At 40.3% G+C, this 23,873-nt stretch overlaps 1 long non-coding RNA gene across 2 annotated transcripts in view; it reads left to right on the top strand.

The window, feature by feature from the left end:
• Positions 1-23,873, top strand: part of LOC115340265 — a 63,754-nt gene that overhangs the window by 5,697 nt on the left and 34,184 nt on the right. For both annotated transcript variants that reach the window (XR_003922997.1, XR_003922996.2), the window contains exon 2: positions 14,406-14,610. This is a non-coding gene — a long non-coding RNA (uncharacterized LOC115340265). The remainder of the gene's footprint in view (positions 1-14,405; positions 14,611-23,873) is intronic.

Below are 23,873 nucleotides of genomic sequence, written 5' to 3'. Positions count from 1 at the left end.
TGTCGTGGTTTAATCCCAGCCAGCAACTAAGCACCACGCAGCCGCTCACTCACTCCCCTCCCCCCCTCCCCGCAGTGGGATGGGGGAGAAAATCGGGAAAAGAAGTAAAACTTGTGGGTTGAGATAAGAACGGTTTAATAGAATATAAAAAGAAGAAACTAATAATAATAATGATAACGCTAATAAAATGACAACAGCAATACTAAAAGGATTGGAATGTACAAATGATGCGCAGTGCAATTGCTCACCACCTGCCAATCGACGCCCAGTTAGTCCCTGAGCAGTGATCCCCCCACCCCCACTCCCCCCAGTTTATATACTGGACATGACGTCACATGGTATGGAATACCCCTTTGGCCAGTTTGGGTCAGCTGTCCTGGCTGTGTCCCCTCCCAACTCTTTGTGCCCCTCCAGCCGTCTTGCTGGCTGGGCATGAGAAGCTGAAAAATCCTTGACTTTAGACTAAAGATGACTTAGCAACAACTGAAAACATCAGTGTGTTATCAACATTCTTCTCATAACGAACTCAAAACGTAGCACTGTACCAACTACTAGGAAGACAATTAACTATATCCCAGCTGAAACCAGAACACCAGTGCAGGCTGGGAACGAACCAGCTGGAAAGCAGCTTTGCAGAAGAGGCCCTGGGGGTCCTGGTGGACACCAAGCTGAACATGAACCAGCCACGTGCCCTTGCGGCAAAGGCGGCTAACGGTATCCTGGGCTGCATTAGGAGGAGTATTGCCAGCAGGTGGAGGAAGATGATCCTTCCCCTCTGCTTAGCACTGGTGAATAACATCTGGAGAGCTGTGTCCAGTTCTGCGCTCCCCAGTACAAAAGAGATACAGACATACTGGAGCAAGTACAGCAAAGGGCCATGATGATGATTGCGGGCTTGGAGCATCTGACAGTGAGGAGAAGCTGAGAGAGCTGGGATTGTTCAGCCTGGAGGAGAGAAAGTTCAGGGGTGTCTTATCCATGTGCAGAAATACCTGATGGGAGGGTGCAAAGAAGTTGGAGCGAGGCTTTTCTCAGTGGTGCCCAGTGACAGGACAAGAGTCAGAGGGTGCAAATGGAAATATAGAAAATACCACCTGAACATAAGAAAGCACATTTTACTGTGAGGATGATCAAACACTGGAATAGGTTGCCCAGAGAGGTAGTTGCCTGATGATATTTAAAACTTGACTGGACACAGCCCTGAGCAACCTGCTCTAGCTGACCCTGCTTTAAGCAGGGGTTCGGCTAGGTGATCTTGAGAAGTCCCTTGCAACCTCAACCCTTCTGCAATTCTGTGAGTTTAGAGGCCTGCCATCCTGCTGTTGCTGCAGAACAAAAAGATACCAGACAACGTTTCTATTCCTGTTTTCCTAAAAGCATCTACTCTTCAAAGAGTATGGGAGCAAAATTTGTTCTCCTCATTTGCTGTTGTGTGATGAAATAAAATTCAACTTGTTGCAAGTTGACAGGTAATCTTTGAATGTACTTTCTGATACTTTTTTCTGAATAAGGTTTTTTCCTTCTTTTTTCTTTCCTGTAATCAATGTGAAAAGAGAAGAACATACCCAGGGAGTAGAGAATAAAGAATTATTGTTAATTGAATAGTAGACTACTATTTTTCAATCTAAATAAAATTATTATGGCAGAGATTTCAGGCATTTTGATTGAGGAGTTATATTCATGTGCAATAATGACTTCATTACATGCATTTGAAGCTTCAGGTTTAAAAATGGCTAGTTTGCTCTTAGATAGAAGAAGTGGTTTTAAATGTTCTTTGTTTTACATCATTGAAACATTCACTCACTTTCCTTGTGGGGAAGAGGTGGTTCTTTCCCAGTAATAACCTTTTGGACAAGATGGTACGCTGCGTTGTAATTTGACATGGCAAAGCTTCTGGTTCTTTGTAGAAGGTTTTGGTTTTCCCTCCTAATGCTCTACAGCTTACTGTTTTGTATGGCACAATGTATTTTAGTATTGATTTGTGAGAGGTCTCAAAAGTATTTCTTTCTCTGTGGGTTAAAGAAGAAACTTGGTCTTGTTAAAACATGAACAGACACACAAGTGGGACAGACTCTGTTAACTGTTTCATGGGTTTCTGTGTGACCTTGGACAAATCACTTCACTTTACTGTCGATTCCCAGGTTTTACTATAGGCTCATTAAATGAGCTAACAAAGTTACAGTGAATATAATCTTCTTCTAAATCTGGAAGGCATCACTATTACTTGCACAACCCTGTGTTCTGAACTTAAAGTGATACTTGTCTTTCCTGCACAACACAGCTCTGTTACAATACGCTCCTTCTGCACACAGTCACTAATACAGCCCTATAAAGGGCAGTGTTCATTAACTGTATCCTGTGCACAAAGGATGTGAGCTTGATTCTTTTCAACAATAATACAGAAACCTTTCCATTTATTTCCAAAGTTCAAATACCAGCAGTGGTGTGAAACAGCTTTGTCTTGGAGAAACATGTGGTGCATTGATATGGAAATGAGCACACCCTGTGCTTCAGTAAGTGCCAGGGTGGCAATGTTCAGTACTGCCACACTTAAGTGAGCTTCTGCATTGTCCTCAGCTTGGGTTCAGCTAGCCAAAATTCTGGCAGTGTTTCCTTCTGTGTTAGAGGTAGACTTTGAAATGCTCCTGTACTTGACATCCTTGTATGTAAAGTTGGATAGAATCATACTCTTACTCTTTTCCTGTGAAGTAGCAACATGTAGTTAGTTATTTTTAGATGAATATTATACAATAATGTATTTTGTTTATGGTAAAAACCAGCAGATAATTTGGACTTTTGGCTTTGAAGAAGAAAAAAATCTGTCCTTCAGAAGGACTCTATCTATTGCTTTCTGTTTATTTAGCCTTTTAGTCTTTTTCTATTTCAACTCTACCTTGTGAATTGCAATTCAAGACTATGTTGCACACTGACATGTTAATTTAGCATTAACATTTGCCAGCTATTCTACGGCCGGAGGCTACTGTTTAGTGATTATTATTATTGCTATCTTGCAGAGCCCAGAAGTGTGCTAATCATTTGCAGATGCATAGAAAAACATCATTATTTTCTGGATGGATTTGTAACTTTATATTGAACAGGATGAAACAAGTGTTGATAACAAATATTTCTGGCAGAAGTTGATGAGAGAACAAGGGTCATCACATGAAGTTCAATCACTTACTCATTTTAGGCCTTGACATAAAATTTTTTATTATCAAACAGTATTTATCGTGATGGATGATTACATAGAGCAAAGACTCTTTTAGGAGAGGTGAGCTCTAGTCGGAATACCTCAGCTGATCTCAGCTGCAGCAAATCTCACTGAATGAGTGTGGTAGGAAACCCCCAAATCACAGAAACTGAGAGGCAAGTCCACTGCACAGTGTGTCCTGCACTTCTTGTCTCACTGTCATCTGGACACGGTCCCAGCAGCTGGAATGCCCATCTCTTCCTTCTGAACTGCCCACATGTCTTACTTCCCAGTGAATGTAAGAGTATGGGAGGGAAGCAGAGGGTGGGATGGTCCCAGCATCCTGGTAGGACACAGCCATGTCTCACACCCTCACCCAAGATGGGAAAAGCTCCCAGGTACCACAGCTTACAGGTAGTAATAGGTACCTGAAATGTTGTTTCACCTAGAATCTTGGACACAACTGATCACTAGCATATTGCAGCATTCCCAAAAACTCAATAATTTTAAATGAAAGGGAAAATTAGACAGTTGTATGAGTGAATAATGTCTTTTATGTGCTGAGGAGGAAGGCAATCTTTAGGATGCCTTGTGAATGAAAACATTGCTGTGGCTGGAGGTAACGGAAGCAGTAGGCATTGCAACTGTAGGGTGACATGGCAAAAACCATAAGGATGGTTGCAAGAAAGGTAAGCAATATTAGATGGAGATTTGCTGTCAGAACTGTCACAGATATTTCTAAGGAGATATAGTATGTGATGGAACAAAGTCAATATTAAAATGATCAGGTTTTATAAGAAATCAATGTTGCCTTTCATCACTACAGGTGCGAATACGCACATCCTCACAAATGCATACTACCTGCATAATTTAAAAACAAACTTAATTTTGATGGTGTTACTTTCAGGGGAGTAAGTGTTCCTAAATGGTCTCACGTCTTAGTCTGACTTTCTCACTGTACGATGGTAAGGACATGAAGTTTCGGCACGAAGACCTTGGCTTACTAAGTCCACAATTGCCACTGAAAATTGTTTTAAATCTTTTAATAAAGATACAGAAAAAAGAAGAAAAGTAGTTAGAGAATTTGAAGTATAATTTATTAAGTGAGGTGTATAAATTCACATTTTAAAATAAAACCTGTAACTATAAAAATACATAGTACAATAAAAAGTAAAAGGTTTTAATTTCATCAGCATTCCCTAATTGCTTTCCTTTGTATAAAAAAAGATTTTAGAAGGAAGTTCTTCCTCCTGTTAAACTATATTATAGCTAGTATTAAAGACTTTATCAAATGTCTTTTTTGGAAAAAGAAAGATGTATTTGAGGTGGATTCAAGCTATTGCTTTTCCTAAGTTTATGCTCTGATATGGCTTTGCTGGGAACAAAACAAATAGACACAAAAGGGGAGAGAACAGCAAAAGCTGACATTGCACTTTTTATTTTTGATGCTGATTTTTAGCTTGCAGCCTCATGAGTTGGAATGACAGGCACAGTATGCCATCTTAGCATCCAGCCCAAGACCCAGCAAACCTGCATCAGCCACCTTTCAGGTCATGGATTGACAATTAAATGAAAAGAGGTTCTGTATTGGTTGGCTAGATCAGATTTCTTTCACACCAAAAAGAAGAAGAGAAGTAGGAAAGAGCAAAAATAAACCAGAGCAAGAAAAAGAGAAATAGAAGAAATGTTGCATGTAGGACCCAAATCTTATGTTCTGGATGATGTTACAGATTAATCTAAAGAACAGTGAACAATCATGTGACAAAGGGAGCTGGACTTCTCTTACTCTGTAGAATGTACAATACAGGATTTTACACCACAAAGCTCAGTGTATGAATTCTCCTTGCCTGGTATTAAATGGAGTTTCTTTGGTGTGAAACGAATTGTGTGCTGTAATTTGAATGGTAGCAATCTGACTTTTGTGCAAGAGAGATGGTTGAGAGGAAGCATAAATAATAACCTTACAATTTCTTTCTGACATGTAGATCATGCCACACATTAGATGATGAAGATATTTCTGTCCTTTGATATCCTGTGTTCTCACAACAAATTATTATACATCAAAGAAATGAGTTCTGAGTCAAAATGATAGTAAAAGTGATGAGCTAGAAAATAATGTAAAGAGCTGGTACCTATGAAATTACTGCAAATGTCTGAAGAAATGGGGTAAAGGAAATTGCTCACAAAGTTGTTCAAATGACTTAAGCTGCTGTCTGAAAAATAAATAATCTGGGATATGACTATTAAAAATGAAATGTGGTTAAAAGCTGAAGTTTTTGAAGCACTGTATCCAATACTGTATTACAAGCCATCTTTCCTTAACCCCCTTCCCTGATTAAAGTTTTAGAAAGATTGTAGTGGGGGCAAGTAGAGGGCAAAAGAGTTGCCAATATCATAAAGAATCTTTCTTATCTAAGTCATTAGTCCTTTTCCAGCCATGTCAATAGTGGGTTGAAGTTGCCATTGCCAGAAGATTATTCAGTGGTCTATGTGAAATGAATTGATTGGTTTGTTCTTGTTCCTGTTAGATATTTACATCACAAAAAAAGATTGCCAGGATTGATACCACCCAGCTGATACCAGAGACTAAGCAGTGGTTGAGGGTTCATTGCAGAGAGAAAATTGTAATTAACATGATAGACAATCCTTTTAGGAAAGGGTTAAGTGAGTGATGTAGAGTGGTAGGGAAACTTGTCCTTTTTGCTGACTAGACTTTTGTGTGATCTGGTCGAGTCTCACTTCAGTGGAGTGTCTTTCCATACCCACTTGGGGACAAGGCTTCTTCTTACCTGTGTTTAGCCATCTAAATTTATGTTTGAGGTGGTTGTCTAGGATCCCTCATAGCCCATATGAAGACAAAAGCATTTTCAGAGGACTTCAGTTTCTCTGAGATAACCTTTCTGGAGATTTTTTGAATCACTTTGCACAGTTGTCCATGTACAGAAATGTTGAACTCCAGGTAATCCCCTCCTGCAGAAACAGCTGGGTCTTGGTTTTACTCATTTGGCAAGAGAGGAAATTCAAGTAAAATGACATGTGGGTTAAACTTTTCCATGATGGCTACAAGCTTAAGAGCAGAGATGAACAGAAGGCAAAATGTTATATATTCTGGGATACTCTTCCTATGAAAAAAACAAAGGAGGAGAATGTAACATTTTAGTGAGTGTTAAATATTCATGCTGAATATGTTAATGATGAGACTTACTCTGAAGGGAGAAAGCAGTGTTACTCAGAGCACAGACTTTCCACAAATTCCTGCGGTGTAAACTTGTCGTTGATAACTCTTCTTTCTGGGGCCTCAGATTAGTCACTTAGCTCTCTATTTCAGTTTCTAAGTCAATAAAATGGGGATAAACTGTACTTTCTACCTCCCTCAAAAGATGTTATTTAAGAATTCAGTGTTGAATTACAGGTGAACAGTGGTAGGTATGTGCTCAAAGGCCCAGACTGGCACCAAGATCTCTTGAAGTAGATGGTACAGACTTAACTTAGATATCTAACTATCACACTTCTATCAGCAAAGAGTTATAAGCTGTACATAAATCTTTCAGCTGCAGCTTTTGAGCCCTCCCTTGTGCTTCCTTTTTGGTTGTGGCCTTAAATTTATTTTTTTTTCCAGAAGGAAAAAGCAGAAGGGTTACTCTAAGCTGTGCTCTTGGTGATATATTTGGATGTTATGGAAAATTGGAAAACAAATTATTGCCATGTCTTATTAAAGATCCATGTGTCTGGACCAGATGTTTGCACTACAGCCAGTTCTGCTAATGAGGAAAAGGGTAACTAACCATAACATGATTGATTTCTGGGTGAAGGTCCATCTTTGCCTCTATCCCTACCAGGTGTGTGTATTTTCTGTATCGCAGAGAATACACATTTTCTGTATTGCAGAGAATATTATATAGCCTGTCCACTACCAGGACTTACGAAACAAAATATCTTGGCAAAGACCAACAGATCAGCATTCTTTCTTTAGGACACACCCTCATACCCGCCACCCCACATTATTTATTAAAAGTATCTAGACAAGCAGCAAGTGAGTTTCTTTGATAATACTTTACTGCTTCTTTTGCCTTGAATTGTGAATTGCGATTGCTTAGATAAATGCATGGAAAGACTGTCTGTTCTCACTTTGGCTTTCAGAAATACCTCTTTATGTTTTTCAGCGAGGTACTGTTTTGTAATTTACATCATCAGTCTCATTGTGTGAATCTCTACAGGTATCTCAGCAACCTCTTTAGGAGTAATACAGTGTGCGTTACCATTTCCCTCTGCTTTCCAACAGTGAAAAAATAATGCTCTCACAAAGCTGTGCTAAATTACAAGACTAGCTTTTTCTGTGCTAACTCCCTATTGTTATGTATGATTTTAGTCAGTATTATTAAAGAAAAGCATGAAGCATCCCAGCTTTCTGGGTGGTCTAAAAAATCTGTCATCTCCCCTCAGGTTTTCCACAAATGTACTTGAGCTTTCCTTTAAGTCTATGTCTGAATTTGAGAATCCCCATAAAGGAAAGAAAGATTCAAGCAATCTCCGAATTAACTTTTAAAAATTGGAAATAGGACTAATGAAATCTCAGTGTGGGTCCCCAAAAGATAATTTAGTGGTAGGTACTGAATAGAGCATGCTGTGTGATTTGCTGATGAATCCTTTGAGATTTGCTTAGATGCAGGATCAACCACACCGAGAGCAGAGCAATAATTCAAGCACTTCTCCTGGGTGACAAAATTGCTGTCTTCCTGTAGCTGAGTTAGTGCTGAAAGGTGCAACAAGCTAGCTCATATATTTTCAATAGGAATTTTTAAATAAAAGACAATAAATTTAAAGCACCCAGCTGTTCTATAAAGGCATCAAAAAAGGGACAGTGTGTAATAAATTACCCATCATTTATTTTCAAAAAGGGTTTCTAATGAAAGCTTAGCACTAATTGGATCTAATCACCCTGGGAAAATTTGGCTATTTTCCAAGACATTTAGATCCTGTAGTTTGTAGCTATTCTAATTTAACACTTTCTAGATTTCTCTCTCATCTGCAGTATGTCCAATGTTCTTCAAAATTACTTTTTTCCTAAAGACTGGAAACTACGTCTCCCATTATGAACTCTAAGTTTATATAGGCAAGAATTTGAATCTTGACTAACTAGTTCCACTTGCAGTGCAAACTTTTCCTTTTTTGAAACAAAAAAACGTGTGGTCGTATTAGCTGCTAGCAATGAATGTATATTGCTCTCCTTAATCTCTTTCTCCATATTCTCTTAGCTTAGGGTTACTTCTTCTCTTCAACAGAAAAAGTTTTGAGGTTTTAGAGGGTTTTTTTTGCTGCTACTCTTATTCTGAATTTATTTCCATGTAACTGCATATGCTGTCTGGTTGCTTGGGGATTTAGTTTAAAACTCTTCTGTACTTGACTGCATTCTCTATCATCATTGGCTATGCTTCCAATTAAGTATCATCTGAAAAAAACCTGTCCATTTCTCTTTTTGCCTTTCTTTTCTGTTTCTTTATTAACCCTTAAAAACTAAAGCAAACCAAAATTAACCTGATCTTCAGACAGGTTAACATCCCAAAAAGGAAAGAGGCATTGTTAAATAAATGGGTCCATGTTAGTCCTGACAAAACTCTCTTCTGTTCCTATTTAACTTACTTCAATATGTTTGAGTCCATTAAATTATTTCTATTGGAGAATATAAAAAATACATAGTTTAATGCAGAGTAAAGACACTGATACATATGATTTTGCACTTAATACAATTAAATACACTCTACTTTTTTCCTCCATGCAAACAGAGGATGCTTTCAAGGACAGTGACAGTAAACTTAGCTCCAGTCAAATACATGGAAATTGACTGGCTTCCTTTTTAATAGTCTTTAAAGATTTCTTTAGATACTTCTGTTCATGTTGTCTGCAGACTGAAAAGACTTCTACCCTCAGAGTTGAGACATCAGTGCTGCTTAGCATGGATAAAATAACACCCTGTCAAATATTTGATGGTGGGGGGGTGATGAGTTGATCACTCATGTGATTGACCAAGTCACAGTCTCAAGATTTCAGGGTAGAGGCAAAAATACTGCTTTTGTTAATGCTTTCTCTCACCTAAAGGTGCTGAGAAGTCAGGTGAGGTGAAGTTGGCCTTTTTAGGAGAGAAGCTTGCCCAAAGGCACTTTTACATTTCTACCTTACAGTTGGTTCATGTTTAACTCTTTTGCCTCGATCTAAATAAACATTGCATATTGTTGGTAGAAAATGAATTAGAGTCTTTCAGAGCTAGTCTTCTCAGGTGATGCTTCTTTTTTTAGTGACACCTTTCTCTTACAAAGTTTTGAGCCATGGTTCTTTGGGCCCCAGTCATGTCTCAACTTTTATGATAGACCAATATGACTTTTTATACAGTTTGTAATAGAAAGCATTAGGAAAGCTCATATGGTCTCAGGGAGTCCCACTGGTGGTTTAAGGGCTGCAGTTGCTGCTGTTGTAGGGCATTTTACTTTCCCCCTCTTCTATGCAAGGATCTGTGGCTGGCCATTTGAACCTCTGATAAAGGAGCGGAGCACTGACTGTTGTATTGCTTTTAGTCCTGACGACATTTGGTCACGCACATCCATTCAGTCACTCGTTGTCTGTCTTCTGTGCATGAGAACACCACCTGTGTCTCCATCATTCACACTGTGCACCTTGCTAATGGCCTTGCAATGTGCATACACAGAAATGTGTGTGGGCTGGGCCTGATTTTGATCTAACATTCATATTTGCACCCATTTCAAGGTCCTTTTATGCTGCTGGAGCAGTGTAAACAGGCAGTAGTGGTGTTTACCTGAGAATTAAGCCCCGTTTAAATACGAAGGGCTCAGTTCTGTCACCCTGACTCAATTTCATGTAATACATTACGGTACAAGTACTAGTAGATTCAGTGAATCTGTTTATGTGACAAAGTGTCATTTATGTGAGAAAGGGAAGCAAAATCAGACTGCTTGCACTTCAGCCCAATAGAAAATGGGGTATTAACTGACTCTTTTACAGAAGAAGAGCTGTCATAAAAGAAATATTTGACACTGGGAAGGAAAGAACAGGTCAGCAGGATAACACACCTTGAAGAACACAAGCAGTGATTATATGCCATTATTTGTCAGTATTCCTCTTCTGTAATCTAGAGCTGTGTCGGCAAAGTTAGCTGCAGTGCTCAGGAGTAACTGTCATGGGATGTTGGCATACCTGAATGGCTTAAGTAATACAAACTGAGTGCGATCTACCTTTATTGGTAGCAGGCAAACAGAAGGCAATTTGGTCAAAATTCCTTCTATTATATTTTCAAGGGTGTTCTCTGTAGAAGGAAACATTGCTTTGAAATGTATTTGTTTTGAAGCACCTGCATCCACAGAGCTCATATTACCTCTGAGAACTCAAGAATAAAGGTTTGAGAGGAACCTCTGTGCGTAACAGACTCTATACTTCTGAACTACGTTTTCCCAGCATGCATAATTCTAAATATTGAATGATGGCAATTACTAAGGGCATTTGAAGAGTAAGACATTGAGGAGTGTTGTCACATTATATTAGTTATGGGTAATAGCTGCTGACTTTGGAACAGTGATGTGAAAATCAGACTGCTTCAGAAGCTCAATTTGGAAGCTGGGAGAGTCATGCAAGGTGACAGATCAGTACCAATGTAGGAAATGTCTTAGAGGCAGATAACTGCTGTTTCATGGATAAGTAGTCAGGGTCCCAATATTTTTCCTATGCAAATCAATGTCAAAATTCAGGTTAACCTGATTAGGATCGTCTCCTTGCAGAGAAGGATGGAGAAAAGTTATGAATTCCATCATTTACATAATATGTTGAATCTAGCGGCCCTAGGAAAGTTCTTAATATCAGTTATTGTCTGTATAGAACAATTCTTGTTCAGAGAAACAAATGAGGAAGGTGCTTTTCCATGAATTTAGGAAGGCATTTTGAATTGGTATGCATGGTATGCACTTGTGCTGATCCTGCAATGTGCATTTCTCACAGACATATTCCTAACTTGCAGTTACATTTGGTGAGAGTACATTGAACATTCCCAGACTGTTCGCTCATCTTCGGTAGTTTGCCTAAAACAGTGTGATCTCCATGGCTAATGCTTAAGGTTTTTTGTTGCATCTCATCCCTCATATACATGGGGTCACCTTTGCTGTTTTTGAAGAAAGACTCCCGCAAAAGAAGAGTGTTCAGGAGTCATTGGCAGAGACCTGCAGTATGTCTTAGGGAGAAAGGAGGATTCCTTCTAATCTGTGCTATAAGTAATAAAATGTGGCCAGGCAAATCATTCTTCTTCTCTGGAAAAGTTCAAATAAACCATAAGGGAGATATTGTGAATTCATCCAGCGTGTAAAAAAACCTCGTGTTCTCATTCATTCACGAGGTGACAATAAAGAATTTATTTTGTGTCTTGCATATTTATCATTTTTGGATGTCAGAAGTATTGCTTTCTGTCATCACTTAAAAAGATTTTCTGGTGAACCCCTCACATCTTCCAAGGAAGATGTCTATTATACAAGGTAAAGAGTTCTTTTGCTATCATAATATAAGTTGTATTTTAGAATGGAATTAACTGTATTCACAAAGGACTGTTTTTAACATCTGGGTATCTAGATTAGGAGCATTACCATTATAAACAGAATTTCTGTATGGGAAAATTTTATAAATATAGAATTACTCTGGACTATGTAGTGGCTTACTGAATGTAATAAGCTATATCAGTCTCAAGGTTTTCATAAGCTGTGCCTAGTTAGGAAGAAGTATATGTTGCAATGAGATTGGTTTAGTAGGATGCTTTGCTCAAATATAGGAACACTCAATGCTCTTGGCAAGTACATCATTTCAAAGTTAGTTCCCCTGATTTGTGTCTGTTTGTTACCTCATTCCCCTTCTCCAAACAGTGAGGCTCCTGTTTGTGGAATATATCTAGTGTCATCACCAACATTAGCCCTTAGCTGATAAATCGAAACATTAATGGAAATTTTTGGCCATTGAAAATTATAGAAGTGCTTTTCTATATGTGCTCTTTCAAAGTAATTTCTCTGTTCCTTTGTTCCAGTGCTACTTTTTGCTTTTGTACAACCTGATTTTCTTTAAGTGGTCTGACAGAAAAATAGACGTGGTGCTGTTTAGATTATTGCTCACATTATTTTAGGATTAAAAATTGGATTGTTGTGCTGTGGTGTGTTACTGAGTATTTACAGTGATGTGCATCCTTGATTATTAGGGTGAGCAGCAATTTATTTTTTTTTTAAAGAAAGTAAAGGGAAGGAGAAGCAGAAAAATGCACAAATTTCGAATATATGAATTCCTGTTGTTATATCTTGGATATAGCCCCATTCTCTAAGCAGTAAGGCTCACGCTGATTGTAAGTACAGAAGAGCTGTGTAATTTTTAGTGCTTAAAGTAAGGTTTAGTTTTGTGTCTTTTGACAGTTCTGGCCCCTATTTCTTCTTAGATGTTGCTTTACATTTCAAGGGAAGCATAATATAAGTGTATCTAAAATTCAGAAATAAAAATAGAGCATAATATGCACTGAGTCTGAATCCATTATGTGATGGTAGGTGCTGCTTATGACAAGAGTGATTGTATTATTTCCTGACCTGGACTACTTTTTGTATAATTTCTGTATTAATTTTCATAAGCTTTCCCTTTCTCAGTATTCTTATAAAAGGGATTTTAGAGATGAAATAATGGGGGGAATGTTCTTTTTTCAAAGCAGACACTCCGGCTTCACTCCTAGGAAGTCCTACTGGTATCTCTATCTTCCTCTCCTGATAACTCTGGGGAAGAGAGGTTAAATTGCAGTAAATTTCAGTGCATACTACAAATTATATATTTAATTATGCTTGTTCCCTAATACATAGGTAAGAAATTTAACATTCCCAGATCTGCAATCTAAAGTTATTATTTGTTGCAGATTTTTTTTCCTAAGTAAATGCAATGGAAGTACAATGAAGCTGCCTTTCTGGAAGCAGGATGGTGATTTTTTTTCTGCCATTCAAGAAACTTCAAAACAATAGGAAACTCTTAAATTTGGTGCATTTGCATGTACTTGGAAAAAATCTACTTTTAAATAGGACAGCACTGTATCGTTTTAAAGCACTGAAGAGTAAGTAATATAAAATCAACCAAGAGGATAATCTCTGACATTTACAAACATTTATAATGGCATTAGTTCCAAGTAAGTTAGCTGAGGCAATTTGAACCTGTAGACCTGAACAAATAAATAAGCATGGCTTGCCATCAGCTATTTCAGAAATGTACCAGTATTGCTGTGGAGCTTTGTGCATCCAAATAAGCAGGGAGATCTACCAGATTTCTCTGGGGCTTCCTTCAATCAAGACATAGTCTACTTTACTAGCAAGTATTTCACAAACAGGTAAAAATGCTATGTTGCAGAAATTTCTGGGCTTTCTGGAAATTCTGCAGTGTTTCAGAGCTGGTCTGAAAATAATGGGCTTACAAAAGACTCAGTGACAGGGCTTAAAGGTGAAATTAGTTTTGATGAAATGTCCCTGATTGGCAGGTCTGCAATAGTTTCCCTTGCTTGCCTGTGAAACGAATCCATTCTTTACGCAGCTGTATGCAGCGGTTAGACTGTGTTACCAGTGTGGGCCTGAGCTTGCACTTGATCCCAAACTGACTTGTACAAATTCTCTGAACCCAAGCCAATGCCAAAGCAGCTTTCTGCAAGCCCTGAGGAGTGCAAAAGAATAATAATTAAGCCTGTGCAAATTTTTAGTATGAGCAAAGTGTGTGCTTAGTATCAGGAAGGAGAGCTAAACATAGGCATGCCTGCTCTTGCTGAGCCTCCATCCCCTGCCATAAGTGCCACAATGACTTGCAGTCATGTAATACGGCCACATGTGGATCAGAAAGACCGATACAATGGTCAGCATGCCCTTATGGGAAATAGGTCACTGTGACACAAGTGACCTAGGCAGTATGAGTGTGCAGAGCGTGGCTCGGGGAATGCGCTGTGCTTTAGCCCGCTCTTTGGTTCAGTGGGCAGATGGCGGGGCGAGCATGGCTGCAGGGCTTTGCTACGCTGCCTCGCCACAAGTATGTATTGCTATACGAGGGACAGAAGCACTGATACTCATCTCTAGACTGGAAAGATAATTCAGTTCCCCACTTACTCAATTGCAACCTGTCTTCAGGGGAAATCTTATTTATTAAAGATTTCATCCACTTTATTCCTCAGGGAAAAATGTGAACAAGAGGAAGAAGAGGTGTCTAAGCCAGCAGTCTGAGGGCCAAAGGAGTTTGGAGACTGTTAAGCAGACATCGCAGCAATTCCTGCTCAGAGACTCAAGCAAGAATGTGCAGAGTGGGGCTGACCAGTGGCAGAGACCCTTGGTAGGACAATATTCATCAGGGTCCCATGTCCCTGCATCAGCAGTGCTCAGGTAAACCTCTAGCCCTCCAATCTCAGCCTCAACAACTTTAAATATTTGCCCTGAGAACCATTTAAGACAATTAACCTGATGTGGTGTTCATAACTAAAAGCTTGATTTAAAAGTAGGGAGTTTACAGAAGCACGACTGAGAGTTAAATTTGGCTTGTGAAGCCTTTATTTCTGGTACTAATGTTTAAGATGGAAACAACCCAGCTTGACTTCCAATTCCCCAGAGTGAATTTGCAGACCTGAGTTTTAGAAGAAAAAGCCCTTTAACTGGAATATTGAGATATTTAACCTGCAAATCTGTAAGAGAGGACAAAAATGCAATTCACACAATGATTTGATTGCATTTTTTAGAGGAAAACCACATTTAAAAACTGGAAACAATGCTAAATGCCAATTGTAAGAAGCATGCTTTAATGCTGATTTCCTGCTACCATCTCTTCTGTAACAAAAAGGCAGTCTCTTAGTTTCTGGGTCAGAAACAAGGCTCTGGTAGTAACTTTGTACTTCTTGGAGGATGTCGTGTGCTTTAAACCAATTCACTCCTGTGGTGCTGTGCAGTGGGAGGTCATCTGAAAAGTTTAAGATAACCCAGGACAATTTAAATCACACAGTTTTAGCAAGCGTCTGTTAGTTTTAAGCACTAGCACAATTTGGCCAAGGACTATGCGTAGATTGATTCTTCAAAGTTGAGTGCACATCTAAGTAAGACCTGGAGGCTTGCTGCAAATGGTTTTATGTTTATTCTTTTTCAAGACTTCCTTTATAAAAGTTTCTAACTGGGTGACACTTTCTAGTTTATACTAAACTTCTGTAATAGTGAAATTTAGAGTTCAGGATGATGTCCTGTCCGTAACTGCAGCTACACCCTCATGGAATATAAATTGTTGTCCCATTCTCTACATTATTGTTCTAATGAATGCCTGTGTTGTCGTTTGGTTTTTGTTTTTTTGTTTTTGGGGTTTTTTTTTTTCGAAGATGTGACAGAAGTAATCTTCTGAGTTAACAGCATACTATATTTTCAAAATTGTTAAAAATTTGAGTTTTTAGAAGTACCCGAAATAGTTATTGACCATTGGTAAAATTGAGAGGGCAAATTATTGGTATGCCTTAGTGTGTGCTCTAATGCTTTTGTGTGTATGGGGTTTTGTGGGAGCTGAAAGACTTGCTTTTTGTTACTAACTTTGTGAAATTACTCTTCTGCTCTATTTTTTGGTCTTGTTTTCATTCCTTTTCCAAATGAAGTTCATAGATCATTCATGAAAAAAAATATTTCAGCTGGTAAACATTTCCATCTGCTAGAATACCCTGTTTTAGCAGCTGTAGTTAGGGTTGTTTAGAAGAAACCCAGGAGACCAATATTAACAAGTATCACCATTTTGGAAATGAACATTGAGTATTCCAAGTAAGTCTGGAAATGTCTTGAAACTGGCAAAAGAAAAATCACCAGCATTCAATGATGACTTAGTCTTGCTAATTTGAGTGTCTTCCTCACTCCACTGGCAGCATAGGGAGTGTAGCACCTCCAGCGTCTGCTGGAGTTCAGTTAAACTGGGACCCTTCAGCTGGGAATATTGGAAACCCATAGCACACACAAGGTGGTCCCAGTCACCAGTCTGGTGTTGGCATTGCCACTCACCTTTTACACAAGAGTCAAGGAGAACCCCGGGGGAAAACTGACATTACAGCCCCTCCTCCTGGGGAGTGGCATGTGCTTTGCGTGGCTGGATCACCAGATAAGCACAGACATGATTCCCAGCGAATGGACTTCACTGACCCCTGTTCTCTTCTTCTGTGGGATGAGTGGGCATCTAGGAAATCCTGCTGCCTGGTACCAGGGCTCACCCTTCCTAGGACGGTGCCCTGCGGGCTGGCCCACCTCCCTGACACAGGGCAGCGGGCCTGTCTTCCCTCCCATGCCAATGGTAGTAAATCACTCATAACTTTTTCAGGGACTAAAGTTGAGTCCTCATGCTTGTCTACCTTGTCTTGTCTTGCCCTGGATCTTCACTTTCAGGTTCAGTGGTGGGTTCCCAGTGTATTTAGCAGCCTACAATGTTGATAGATGTACTTAGCCATTTAATCATAGATTATGCTATGGATTGCTGTCTTGGACATTCAGTGGGTTTTTTGGAGCTTTTTGAATATTTTTCTGTCCTCTTTCTTCTCCTGTTAACCCAGGAATGCTAATAACTGAAATCCCCTCTTTATACAGAGAAACATGAGTAGTGGCCCAGCAAGGCTGCACATATCACAAACACTTGTAATTTTACCTTGTCTATAACGGAAGCTGAGGACAGAATCTAAATGGAGAGATTAGAGTTAATCCTTGGAAGTGAGAGGAAGTTCACAAATTGTTTATTTGACAACTTAGTTTATTTGTCTAGCTGCTGCTGTCTATATAGTCTACCTATCCCTTCTTGATAAAGAGATAATTTATCGTTCAGAAACATGGCTCAATTTTTTTCTGTGCTGGTGCACACAACTAATGCATGTCATTAATGCAATCCAGAGGGAGCAGTTCGGAAGAGGAGAGGATAATTTACTCACCATGTGCATTCAGTCCTCGGCCTCCTTGCTGAGATTCCCCTGCTGGTTTGGATTCTGTTTTCTGACATAAACCTGCCTTACCTGTAATAACCAGAAATGTAGTGAGCCTACTAGTTTAATTCAAGGATAGGATGGTACAAATTCTGTTCCCAATCTTCAGAATTCAGAAACCTCAATTCTGTTTTAATCTGCAGACCCACGCCCAGTTCTGGCATTGCTGCCTCTGTACGAGTTGAGAGCTATGTTATGAAAGACTATGAGATAATTATAATTACTAAAATATGAATAAATTATTCATATTGATTGCACTGGAAATAGGTCTGGTTTGACATGAGAAAGAAAATTCGAGGTGGGGGCGAAACCAATTTCAAGATGTGCTGTGCTGCAGGGGTGTTGCACGGTGCTGTAGTTACTGAAGTGCCTTGGCCTTGGCAAGAACCTGCTCCTTGCAGCTCTGTAACCTCCCCCTAAAGCCATTGAGCCATTAGCTGGAGCCTCTGTGCCAGAATTTTTCCATTATTGTTTTCATGCTGTTATCCTTGTATCATCCGCATGGATTTGCACCTGCAAATCCTGACTGTTGTTACGGTGGGCTTTCATGGAAGTAGCTACCACTGGTTTGAGAATCACCCTTCTTTCCCCTCTTTCTTTCCCTCCTGTTTTGTAGATTTTAAATTATATTAGAGAAATCAAACACTGCACAACAAAGCAGATAATAGTCATCCAAATGCTCAATAAGCGTTATCCAATAATATATGTGGACAAAAGCTTAACAGTCAATGTACAGCACTTGCATCTGATTAGCATACTCTGGTCAGTGCTAACAGCATCATAAGCAGAAGCATTCCCTAGGGAATTTGAGTGGGTCTCAGTGAAACATTTAGGATGAGGGGAAAAGTCCTCCTCCTCTTCTTCATCATCACCACCTGCCTCCATTACCACTGGAGACACTGTCCAGAGGATGACGCTCACATGGGGCCCCATGGCTCCCCTTACTGGCTGATATCTGGGGAGTTTTTCCTCCTCCTCTGCATTTTCCCCTCTCCTGTCCTCTTTTCTCTGTCCTTCTCCTCTGCTTTTGTCTTTGTTTTTCCCCCCAAATTACTTTGTTAGAGTCAGTGCATGTCTTCAGCAGTGGATCCTGCTGATAAATCTTTGTGCACGTTACCTTGGCTCAGCATCCTTTGTGCGGCAGGGGAATCGATGATCAAGGTTGAAGCAGAAAGCTGTAAGGAAAGTGAAAGGTTGTGATCCAGACAGGTAAAAGCTGAAGAGGAAGGAGGCGTCGAGCAGTAGGCCAGACGTAGCGCTGGTATCGGTACCTGGTCTGGTTGTGCTGATCTCTGCTATCAAAGTGCTCTTGCTGAGGGTACAGTTTGTAACAGGAAAATTTTGGGGTGCTTTCAGCTCTCTCTGCAAAAGTGCAGTTTTTCTGGAATAAATGCATCTGTGGAAGGACTTCACTAGCACTGATACGTCAGTCACAAGGACTCTTAGTGCCAGCAAATGTTTGTAGGCCACCAGAGTGTGTCTGTGCGTGTTGAAGAAAGCGGGATGCACACAGAGGCACAGGCTTACATCCGCAGCTGAGCCCAGCACATTTCCTATGACAAAATGGGATGCAGAATGTGTCAAAGTACTTTTGCAGGCCATGAATGGCTCTGATCTTCCTGCAGTTTGCTTATTAAATGTCTGTTATATTGTTTTTCCTCCTTCCTGGTACAGAGAGTGCCAGACACAACATAATCCCCCATATAGAGAGGTGAAAATCCCAAGCAGTGAGCAGTCTTGAGGGTGATTTAGCCCAAAGGCTGGCTCATGTGTGGGCGCTGCAAGGCTGAGGTCACCAGCATTGGGTGGGCTGGGCACTAGATCACACCAGTGGTACCTGCCTCTGCCTGTCACCCCCAGCAGAGCTTCCAGCACGTCAGAAGTCTGTCTGCAGATCTCTAGGGCCAGGATACTCTGTAAAGTGACCTACTTTCACATTTGCTACTCCTTTTGCTTACAAAAGCAAATTTACCTCCATCCTTATTTTGTTTTGATTCTATTGTGTATATACTAATTGTATATTCCATGGAAAAATATAACTAGCTGACTTATTCACAAAGAGATACAATATCAAATATAGTGTTATTTTTTTCTATTCATAAGTAATTGATAGAAAACAGCAGGTGTTATATTTTGTCTTGGAGCAGATAACATTCAAGGCAAAAGAAAAGGAAACCTCTCCTTTTCTCATGGGTAAGGGACTGATAAATTATTCCATGATGGATAAGGATAGAACTCACACAGGTAACAAAGCTTTGGAAAAAAAGCACATAATAGTAGTAGTGGTAGTAATAACAGTAATAATAGAAAATGAATGTGTGCTTACACTGCTAAAAACTTGTTTGGATGCAGAGCTCCAAAGCTTTCCATATTACTGAATCTAGAAGAAAAGCTTTTTATTGCTCTTACATTAAAAACAAAACCAAAACCAAGCTACTGTACAAATGCAGTGAATTTGAGGCTTTGACTGTGTATTGGGTTTGCGTGGCAAGTTTTGGTAGTGGGAGGGCTACAGGGGTGGCTTCTGTGAGAAGCTGCTAGAAGCTTCCCCTATGTCCCATGGAGCAATGGCAGCTGGCTCCGAGACGGACCCGCTGCTGGCCAAGGCTGAGCCCATCAAGTGACAGTGGTAGCACCTCTGGGAGAACATATTTAAGAAGTGAAAAAAAGTTGCTGTGGCACAGAAACTGCAGCCAGAGAGAGAAGTGAGAACATGTGAGAGAAACAACCCTGCAGACCCCCAGGTCAGTGAAGAAGGAGCGGGAGGAGATGCTCCAGGTGCCGGAGCAGAGATTCCCCTGCAGCCCGTGGTGAAGACCATGGTGAGGCAGGCTGTCCCCCTGCAGCCCAGGGAGGTCCACGGTGGAGCAGATATCCACCTGCAGCCCGAGGAGGACCCCACGCCGGAGCAGGTGGGTGCCTGAAAGAGGCTGTGACCCTGTGGGAACCCTGCGCTGGAGCAGGCTCCTGGCAGGACCTGCAGATCTGTGGAGAGAGGAGCCCACGCTGGAGCAGGGTTTCTGGCAGGACTTGTGACCCCATGGAAGGGACCCACACTGGAGCAGTGTGCTCCTGAAGGACTGCACCCCATGCAAGGGACCCACGCTGGAGCAGTTCATGGAGGACTGTAGCCCATGGGAAGGACTCGTGCTGGAGAAGTTCGTGAAGGACTGTCTCCTGTGGGGGGACCCCACGCTGGAGCAGGAGACGAGTGAGGAGTCCTGCCCCTGAGAAGGAAGGAGCAGCAGAGACAAGGTGTGACAAACTGACCCCAACCCCCATTCCCCATCCCCCTGCGCTGCTGGGGTGGAGGAGGTAGAGAAAATTGGGAGTAAAGTTAAGTCCGGGAAGAGGGGAAGGGTGGGGGGAAGGTGTTTTAAGATTTGGTTTTATGTCTCATTACCCTACTCTGATCTGATTGGTAATAAATTAAATTAATTTCCCTGAGTTCAGTCTGTTTTGCCAGTGATGGTAATTGGTGAGTGATCTCTCCCTGTTCTTATCTCTAGCCACAAGTTTTTTGTTATATTTTCTCTCCCCTGTCCATTTGAGGGGGGGAGTGATAGAGCGGCTTTGGTGGGCACCTGGCATCCACCACAGACTGACAATAGATAACCCAGAACTCTTTGATTTTTACTTACTTTTCTACATTTGTGTGTGGCACAAAATGGAAATTCCAGTGTAAGAAGAATTTGTAACTCCAGCAGTCTTTGCGTCTATCAAATAGGGAGAATAAATGTGTCGAACACTTCAAAAACCCAAGAAATTTCTCCTGGGAGGAAGTTCAAATAAGAGAAAAGGGGTATAATGGTACCTTAACCACTCCTGTCCCTGGCTCTCCTGTTCACCTCCCTTTTGTTTCCATTGGCTTGTTCTTCCTCACAAGCAGTATTCCTTCAGCACATTTCTCCCATTGCTTTTGAGCTGCTATTAGTGTCTAATAAGTATATCATACACCCAATAAGTTGTCAAGATTCAGTAAAGATTTCTGGTCTATTACACATCTCTTAAGTGTGCTCTCACAGCGCTTAGCTTGGGAACAAAATCAAGAGTTTCCACCCCATTTGTTCGGTCACACTGGACTCGCCTTAGCCTGGTGCTCCTCAGTCCGTTCTTGGTGACCTGCTGGGTGATTTGGGTGAGGTCTGCCCTGTGGGAAGCTGTATGCCAGGTCTGGGTCTGCCGTGCCAGCCACGCAACCTGCTGCCCTGTGCTGGGGACCTGCAGTGCTGCTGAGGCTGCTCTGATGGGCCAGGGGATCGTAAGGGAAATCCACGCAAAGAAGTTCACCGGTGAAATCCACGCCTGGCCAAGACAAAATTTTCCAGTGGTGTGGGTGTTGGCTCCAGTCTGTCATTGAAATAATTCTGCCAAGAACAAGGCAAAAACATTCACTGGTTATTATGGGCTACATCATGGGTGCTGTGCACAGACACTACTTAAGAAGTCTTGTCTTGTTCACTCCATCTATTTCATCAATATGAAAAAAGTGAAGAAAAGATTAAAAGTTGGGTTTAATGAAATACAAAAGAATTAACTCACAAAATGTGTCCACATTCTTATATTTCATGCAGTCCCTTGCTGATTACATCTTTTATTGATATCCATCTGAGTTGGTGATGCATCTTTTCTATGTATTCTTCACTTCTCCAGTGTAATTGAGCCTTACCTATCTGAGGTATATTTAGATAACTGGCTGACTGTGGTGCTGTGCAATTGATTTTAAATTGATGCTGAATAGTGGAATAGTTGCTTGTGGTACGAAATAATAAATGGAAGCAGCTCTGAGGTCTGTCCGAGAGCAGTTTAGAGATCAGGGTTAAATCAGACCTTGTGAAACTGGGCACACATCAGTGCAAGTTGATGGAATCACTTACGCCAGGTCTTAGTGTGGCATAGTGAGCTGCGAGCTGGGTTTGCAAAGCTTTCTGGGTGCACAAAATACCATTTGAACTGACCTTTTCTTGTTGGTCTTGGTCTAACATAGGGAAAATTTCAGATACTTTGAAATTTGCTAGAAAATAATGAGAGCAAAAATGGAAACCTGCTATCTTGGAACAGAAACTATTCAGGTATTTAAGACACTAAAAGTACATCATGGTAAATAAAGGTCTAAATCTCTGCTTTCTTTGGCTTGGAACAAGGACTTATACATAGTCGTTCCTCTTTTCAGAGGCCAACACAACATAATTTGCTGATTGGCTCTGCTGTTATGTTATTCTTCACCCATCCCCTGAAATGGCAAACAGATCTAAGACATGTTTCCAGCACAAAAGTTATAAATGCCTCATTCTGGAAATGTTTGCATGAAAGGAACTTTTGTCAGAAATTAAGTTAAGCTTAACATTTTTTCACCTAGCTCCTTAGTATGTCCTTTTACCTGAGAATATGGCCTGGCCTGATCTTCAGCCAGCTCTCTGATCTGTGTCTTCAAATCAATTGAATTTTGTATGAGGCATCTAATGACTCTTTGGAGGTGAAAAAGAGTTATAACTTGTGATTTTAAAAGTTGGAAGTTTTAGTATGGATGTCAACATAGATGTTTAGACTTGCTGATATGGTAGGTAGGAGCTCATTGCAGCTTCACCAGTTATGTAAAAAACCTTTCCATTGTGTTTACCGTGGGAAAATGGTGCCTCTCTGCTAACATCTATATGTGAAAGACAAGGATGGGCTTATTTTGAGCTTAGCTTATTGGCAAAAAACTCAGGATCTACTCTCTTTCTTGGGCTGATGGTTTGTAAATAGGCTTAGAGCTGAATCAGAGATTTTGTATTGTGTTGCCATTCATTAAGCAGACTGAAGTAAAAGAAAGGGCTGAAGGTCTGACTTGCTTGGCAGGCAGCAAGGAAGAAATCTTGAGTTTGCATCTCTGCCATTCAGTTTAAAAATGTTGAATGCATCTGATGAAATGGAACTTTTTTCCTGCCCATTTTAATTCTCTCTAAAACTTCTGCAGACTGACTTTCCACAACAAACTATGAAGGTTTCTCTGCTTCTTTGGACATGTCCTGGAAGATGCCTATTGCTCCCAGCTGCCTTTGAACTAATTGACCTGCAGCTTAGATAACAGGACTCTCAGTTTTGCCAGTTGTATTAATTTGAACTTGTCCAGTAGGTGAGAAGAGAAGTGAAGATAACTGAGCCAGTGTTACATTTTTTGTGGCAAAATTTGACATAAGGAAAAAGTCCTTTTACTGGTTCTAGCTGAAGGGGAAGGTATATTTTACAGATGCAAAGGAATTTTTGCTGCAACTATACTTGTCCATTTTTCTTGAAGTGAAAGGATGGAGTTAAGTTCTGAAGCAATTTATTTTGAAATCAAAAACTTAGTAACAGGCTGCAAGGAATAAAAAGTAGTAAAAGCATGCCTGTGGACTAAATTGTGTACTTGGAAGGTTTTGTCAGTTATTTCCTTTGATGTGGTTCTCTGTTTACTTGAGATACCATATAGATAAGAATGTTTCAGATTCTTAACACAATAGTAGTACAGATGTTTAATATCATAACTTCAGAAATTTTTAAATAGCAATATTTTTAGTAATATTTTGCAGATCCTAATGATGATTTTGAATTCTTACAGTCTTGTTCTGTTGAATGATTTTGTAGAAGTTTTTTCCATGTGGTCAGTGTGCTGAACATTATAAAATGGGTATGCCATAGCAA

The sequence above is a fragment of the Aquila chrysaetos genome, chromosome 4, assembly GCF_900496995.4.
Source record: "Aquila chrysaetos chrysaetos chromosome 4, bAquChr1.4, whole genome shotgun sequence".
Classification (NCBI taxonomy): domain Eukaryota; kingdom Metazoa; phylum Chordata; class Aves; order Accipitriformes; family Accipitridae; genus Aquila; species Aquila chrysaetos.
The sequence above is the reverse complement of the archived record's forward strand: the minus strand, read 5'-3'. Positions and strand labels throughout refer to the sequence as shown.